At 42.4% G+C, this 7279-nt stretch overlaps 1 non-coding gene across 1 annotated transcript; it reads left to right on the top strand.

Annotated features, from left to right (window-relative positions):
- The first annotated feature begins 2920 nt into the window (after window positions 1-2920).
- Window positions 2921-3027, top strand: LOC115872269. Its single transcript, XR_004047774.1, has one exon. It is a non-coding gene; the product is annotated as a U6 spliceosomal RNA (small nuclear RNA).
- The last annotated feature ends 4252 nt before the right edge of the window (window positions 3028-7279 follow it).

Raw genomic sequence — 7279 nt, 5'->3', positions numbered from 1 at the left:
AATTTCATTTATATCATCCATAATCAGTGCCCATGTAATTTGCCATCAAAATAACCAAAGGACACAGACACATTGCATTGAAGTGTTAAAGAGCAGAGATGGCACTAGGAGGACTAGAGTGTACCTGACCCAACCCAGGATATTTTCAGTCACCTCATATGCATGCAAAAGTGAAAATCAATGCCTTTGAGTTTTGGTGTTGGCAAAGAATATGAAATCTACCATGGGTGGCCAGAAGAGAAAACAAATCTGTTTTGAAAGAAGTACAACCAGAATGCTCCCTAAAATCAGAATTAGTGAGACTTGTTTTCGTTTACTTTGGACATCAGACTTGCTAAAATAGCGGATCAGGGACAAAAAGAAAGACCTTCATCGAGATGGCTATCATGAGCTGAAGCATAGCAATGATTGTGGCACAGAACTAGCAGCACTTCTGTGGTACATACATTCTGCTCTCCATCGGAGTTGGAACCACTTCAATGATACCTAACCATCACCATTTAATCTCTTTATTGCATGGGAAAGGAGGGTCCCAGTAAATCATCACTGGTCCGGTAGGTGCAATTGTACAGCAATAATAAGTAAAGATTATAGTAAAGCCATAGAGAGCATGAGAGATAGAGATTGAAGTAATGGAGTCAGACACAATTCATGGTAGCATGCTCACTTCAACCCCACTTGGTGATCCTCATGGGGAGAGCCTGGGAGTGAGAGCAGGAGAGCCCAACTTTATTGCTAACCAAGGGTTATAATTACTTAGGGGTGTGTGATTACAGGTAACCACACGTCACAGGAAGGGGCAGTACAATAGGCATACACATCATAGGAAGGGGATATATGATAGGCATAAGCGTGACAGGAAGGGGATGAGCTAGGGATGTGCACATAGGAAGGGGAGGGACTAGAGGTAAACATGTTACAATATGGACGGACCCTAGATTCATGATGGCAGCCTAACCTTGGTCACCCTTGGGTGAACTTGACCTCTCTGGGGTCTCCTACAAGGAAACAGACAGCTACTATCCTTATCAGAAAGGAGTGGGCCTTACTCGTGAGATAAACAGTAGTGACTGCTTGCTCTGGATGGCTGATAATCCTTAGGGAAAATGACCCCTGATTTACTTCTGATGACCTCCAGGTGTAGAGTCATTCGCAAGCAGCTAAGTTTGGCATATATTTGCGGGAGTCAACTTGGGAGAAATCCGTCTGTTTCCCACACTTTATTAAAGTAGTCATTATGATCCTAATTTAGTGCATGCGGAACTGATCTCCCAGGTATTAACTCACTTGCCCAAAGATCCACAGCTAACAAATTCAGAGTTAACAATTGGATACAGATCTGTCTCGACAACATTGCATGCTATTTGCTAGACCATTCTTTGTGCCACTGCCTGTAGGTGTGAAAGGGCTTGTGGGAGAGGAGTGATAAACTGGACTGCAGTCACCAGGGGAAACCATTCACTTAAGAAGCAAGACCTTTTTCTGGGTGGAACCAAGAAATATAAAGACAGGACTTGTCAGACAAGAGGAATCTAACCCCCCAAGTTATCCCCAAATAAATGTATGTACTGTAAGAATATAATGTTTTCTTTTTCACATGTTAAGAAAACAAAACTAAGCTCTACCCCTTCCATAAAAGTCATCTCTGGTTCAAAAGTGTATGTTTTCAGTTCCAAAGTTAGAAAAATGTGATCATGGTTACCCTGGAAAGGATTGTATTTATATTACAGAGGAATAATATTTAAACTATTCATTTTTGATAAAAAGAAAAAAGTATCACTGCTCTGCACAAATCAGTTATTAGATAAAATTTCAGTCACTTCTTAGTTCCAGCTGAGGGAAGATTTTTACCAACATATCAACCTATTCAATCTATCAAGAAGATGTAAACTCTGAATTACCCAGGGAAGCTTGCAGATGGAAATAATGAAATGTTGCAAGATGTCAAAAAGTTGGAATTGAGTTCAATTTGCTTTTCAGAGGGAGTTTGGGTATGCTGCTGGGTTCCCCATATTCGTTTTCGTCTCAAATATGCAGCCTTGCAACCAGGCATTAAGCAGCTCCCTTCTTCAGGCTTAGATGCAATGAAAAGAGTTGGAGAGAGGGCCCGTCACCTCCAGCAGAAGGCAGAATGAGAAAGAATTGAAATAAAGGGAAGCCAGAGGAAGATCAATATTTACAAACATCTGCTATGCCTTTTATTTTTTAAACATGGCACAAAGAAGTCAAGGGACTTTGTCAGAATCTCACAGAACACAAGGACAGAATCAGCAGTAAAATTCACTTTACAATTTTGGTTGGAGGTTTATAGACTTCTTCTTAATCTACCACCTCCTCCTTCCACATTGATGCTCACAAAGAGAGTAGAGATGAAATGAGAGTCCAAATATGTTTGCAGATAGTTGTTAACGGAGAAGCTACCTTGGAAAGCACAGTGAGATATCTCCCCCGCCTCCCCCCAAAACTAGATCTTGAAACTCCTGTGATTCAAGATGCTTTACTCAATGGCTAGTAGAAAAACTCAAATAAAGGCAGCAGAGTCTTGGTTAACCTAGCAGGAATGGGGTCTGCATCCCCTCCCCTACCACGTTAGAGAGAACAAAGCAAAAACATAAACCTTCTGTCCGTGAGCAAAAAAAAGCCAGACTGAACCAAGGGCAAAGGTCCACATTTGTCTACAACCCAGGGGGACAGTCCTGCCTCTTGATTTGTATCATCCATTGGGTATTAGTCACTACTCGCCTGGGGAGGGACAAATGGGGTCCAAAGACCACTGCTCACACCTGGGAGACAGAGTGGATGCCCTTCATAAAACTGAAGAGAAGGGAAGATCTCTTGTAACATTATTCAACACGGTAACAGCCTGATAGTCTGCTTCTATAAACCATAGTAAGTCTGTAAGCCTTAAAAAGGAAGATATGTGCTTGCTTTGGCAGCACATATGCTAAAATTGGAACAATACAGAGAAGATCGGCATGGCCCCTGAGCAAGGAAGACATGAAAATTCATGAAGCGCTCCATACTTAAAAATAATAATAATAAAGGCACATGACTGACAGAAAATGGTTTGTACTACTGATCTAAAACTTTGCAGTTCAAACTCACCCAGCTATGTTGTGGCAGAAAGGCCCGGAGACCTGCTTCGTTAAAGATGACAAGGAAGAAACCCCTATGGAGGATTTCTACTCTGTTCTATATATAGAGGTGAGTGATCAAAACAAACAATGATAGGTTTGTTTTGTTGGCGTTGTTTTTAAGTTAAGATCATATTTTACAGATGGCAGATGCAGCCTAGAACTGCCACAGCGTTAGAAAGCAATCTTGGATAACATTCTTCATTACGGCATTTGTAGCCAGAGTGAGATGTGCTCAATTAACACATCCCCTATGTGCTATAAGCCCTTTTGTAATGTGATGCAAATTCTAGCCGCTATGCCTGTGGTTACCATCCTATTTTGGTGGAATTCCTGTTACAGGATTAAGAAAAAGCGGATTCTAAGTCTTCACCTTAGGAGAGGGTAGGACTCAAGTCACCATCTTTTTTTCCCTTGGGGTACGGTCTGCTGAAAGACAAAAACCAGGCCTCCCTGCAAGAATGAGCCAGCTCAGAAACAGGACCACACAGAGACTCTGCGCCACCAGTGGAGCACATGTGAAATCTCTGTATGAAGGGGCAGAGGCTAAGACCAGAGGCACCAGAGGCTGCAGCATGAAGACCACGGGACAGAGCAAAGGAGCCAGGCTGAGCACTGAGGCCCAGGCAAGGTTACAGAACAGCGGAGCTGCAGACTCTGAGACTGAGGCAGAGAAACAGGCTGGCTTCCTAGTTCGAAGAGGCAAAGATCCAGGAACCTATGGCTAAGAGGCTGAGGACCAGGGAAAACCTTGCCACTGGCTAACAAGAGGCATTGCTATGGACCAACGACTGGATCCTTACTGTTCAATGGATTCTGACTTGTGCTAAACTGTTCACTTCCCTGGTAAATCCCCTGAATTGAGTATTGTCTGTGAGTTCTGTGTGGCCATTGCAATGGATTGCTGAATCCAACAGAAAGACAGAGTGTCATGGGAGGACCAGTTGTGGGAGGATCAGAATAAGGAAAAGGATGAGGATGAGGGTGTGTGTGACCTCTGGCTTATGGCAGTCAGGTAGACTTCCCTGCGTCGTCGTCAGCGGAGGCCAGCTCTGCTCTGTACTCACCCCTCAGCCCCCTCACTGCTTTCGAGACGACAGTGTTTCACAGACAACTGGCCTGGCAGGCTGATCCCCCCAAATTCGCAACTTTGAGAACCCTCGGGACCAGTTATACTGTGCACACCTGGCAGACTCAACAATAACTCAATGTATAATATAGTGGTGACTCCTCATTGTTAGTGTTTTGAAGATTAAATGTTCTCTTTCTTAGATTAAAAAAACACACTATGATTTTACTATTTATGCAATACCTGTTGTGTTAATCTGGGTAAACTAGGAAACAAATCCACAGAAAGTCATATGTATAAGAGAGAGTTTTATATAAAGGGTAAGTGTACATTCAGAAAGCATCCCAACCCAGTACTGCCCAAGCCCACCAGTCCAACATTAACCCATATGACTGACAACAATCCACAAAGTCCTCCTCCATCTCACAAAACACACATGATGACACTGACTGCAGGAGGAAAGCCAAATCAGTGAACGTGTAAGCATCTCAGCACATGGCTGCTCCAGCACCCAGGGCTTCATCAGGGCAGGTCCATGTGACTTCTTCTCAGGGATGTCTTGCAGGAAGTGAGACTTGCCAGCTGAAGCACGGAACTGGCTAAGACAGCTGCACCTGGTCTGACCATCAGAAAGCAAGAGACCTGAGAACTCGAAAGGCGAGATTTACAGAGCTATTTAGCTCTCCGCCCTTCAATTGATCCCACATGTGTTTTTCAGCCAGGTTGGCACAATAAGCCTTAACTCTCTCATCTGTCTTATATCAAAAATGCCTTTCGAACTGATTTTCTTCCCAAGGAGTTTGAGAATGGGTGCTCATATTTGCATTCCCCACAGGACATACACAATATGTAAAATTGAACTAATAGGGTCTTCCATAATCTAGAATGGGTAGGAAAGAGGGAACCGATTACATGGAACTGTGTGTGACCTCCTCCCTGGGGGACAGACAACCAAAAAGTGGGTGAAGGGAGACGTCGGACAGGGCAAGATATGACAAAATACCCATTTATAAACTATCAAGGGCTCATGCGGGAGGGGGGAGCGGGGAGGGAGGGGAAAAATGAGGACCTAATGTTGGGGGTTTGGGTGGAGAGAAAATGTTTTGAGAAACGATGTACAAATGCGCTTTACACAATTGATGTGTGTATGGATTGGGATAACAGTTGTATGAGCCCCCAAAAAAATGTTAAAAAAAAAAAAAGAAAGTGCTTGGAGGTTAACATATATGTATTCTGCTTTACCGATAGCCCTCACAGCATCTATCAGTGCTGAACATGTATTACTAGATAAATAAATAATGTACTTAATAAATTAAGGGTTGCAGAACCTGGGAAGCCAAACTCTTATTCCTGAGAAAGCCCATGTCACTTCTCCTAGGATCGGTTCTCACTCTGGAGTCTATGATGAATTTTGCATAGTGGAAGTACCCTGCAAAGCTAGCATTTAGAATTTGTTCCTAAAAAGTCCAAACTCATCTGATATTTATCGTGTTACATATGCTCAAACACTTTAATGATCAGCCTTCCTGTTCTTTTTACTTTGAATAATTTCTTACAGATTGATGTATGCTGCAGTCTCCCTTGATGCCATTGTTTTCCCCAAATAGCAATGACATAAATTCACTGCCTTAGCTGGAATATTCATAATTTTCCTTTACAACAACATATGTTCTGTTCGCAGCCACATCCCTGGGATCATCCTTATCTCCCAAAGCTTCTCCCCAAATACAGTCTACCAACCCTGGCCAGACTACAGAGTGCCTTTTATATTAAAGCTAAGACTGTCTGACCTGTGGGAAGACAGGCATTCTCTCTTTCTTTGGTGATGCATACACAATACCATGTTGAACCATGTGTGATGGTCCCATGGCAGCTGAAAGCAGTATTTAGTGCTCACTGCAACATCCAGTGTCCAGGGAAAAAATTCTTGATTCTTTCCAAGACTTCATGGAATTAAGATGTCCATGATGATCTACCCAGTCTTCTAAAATAATGACCCTTGTAGCTATTAGAAGCTATCAGGTCTCCTCATCCTGCACCATCCCAAGATCACTTGCAGGTTGGATCTATGGGACTTTCACTGACTGGTTCTTCTAATATAGATCACCAGGTATTTCCTTCTAATCTACATTAGCCTGGAAGCTCAACTGAAATTTGATTAGTATGATCGTAACAAGTAAGCCACCACTGATAGACAGCTACACATGGGGAGCTATAGCCAGGACTTGAACCCTAGTCTCTACCAGGAAGGTGAAAATTCTGCTAATGAACCACCAATATCACGTATCAACTGCCATCCATTTGATCATGACTCATCATAATAACAATAGGCAATACCTTTAAGAAGCTTTACGTATCTGGTGCTCTCTTCTATATGTGGTGTCTACAAGTGATGTGTGTTTACATATTATTTTCTGACTATAACTGTTGAGCTGACACTGAGAGCTATACTTTTTAGTTAAGCAAACTGCAGTGCTAAAAGATGTGGCAACTCGGCCAAGGCCTAATTAAAATCGTTCTCAAATCTCCACTTTCAGAGCTTCAAAAGTCTGACATTCCAATTCACAATTTCTGAGGATCCCAGGCATTCTACAACCACAGAGCCACTTCATTCCTCTGGGCTCAAGAGTTCTTGTTTACTGCATCTGTTACCTGTGTTGCCTCGCATACAGTCAATGAGTAAAATCTCATCTTTCTTTCTTTGGTTAAAATTAAGTAAGAAATTAAATGCACCAGCTAGACATATGGATGTCACAATGTCAGGTAAATAACTAAAAAAGACAAGTAGAGTTGAAAGCAATGATGGCAACATATGTATAAATGCGCTTGAGACAGTGGATAGATGGATGAATTGTGATAAGAGTTGTCCGAGCACCCAATAAAATGATTATTTTTCAAAAAAGACAAGTAGAGAAAATGTCCTTGGATCTGTAATCAAATGTGCTTATTAATTCTTCACCTTTGAATTACTCAGGTCCATGCATTTAGTCACTGGTACCTGTGGAAAGCTGCTCTCTTTCCTACTCCGCCCCTCTGAGATTATACATGGAGGGGCAGTGAAAATGACCTGGGGGAG

Source organism: Echinops telfairi, unplaced genomic scaffold, assembly GCF_000313985.2.
Source record: "Echinops telfairi isolate 266 unplaced genomic scaffold, ASM31398v2 ScPeMD7_7421;HRSCAF=8459, whole genome shotgun sequence".
In the NCBI taxonomy this organism is placed as follows: domain Eukaryota; kingdom Metazoa; phylum Chordata; class Mammalia; order Afrosoricida; family Tenrecidae; genus Echinops; species Echinops telfairi.
The sequence above is the reverse complement of the archived record's forward strand: the minus strand, read 5'-3'. Positions and strand labels throughout refer to the sequence as shown.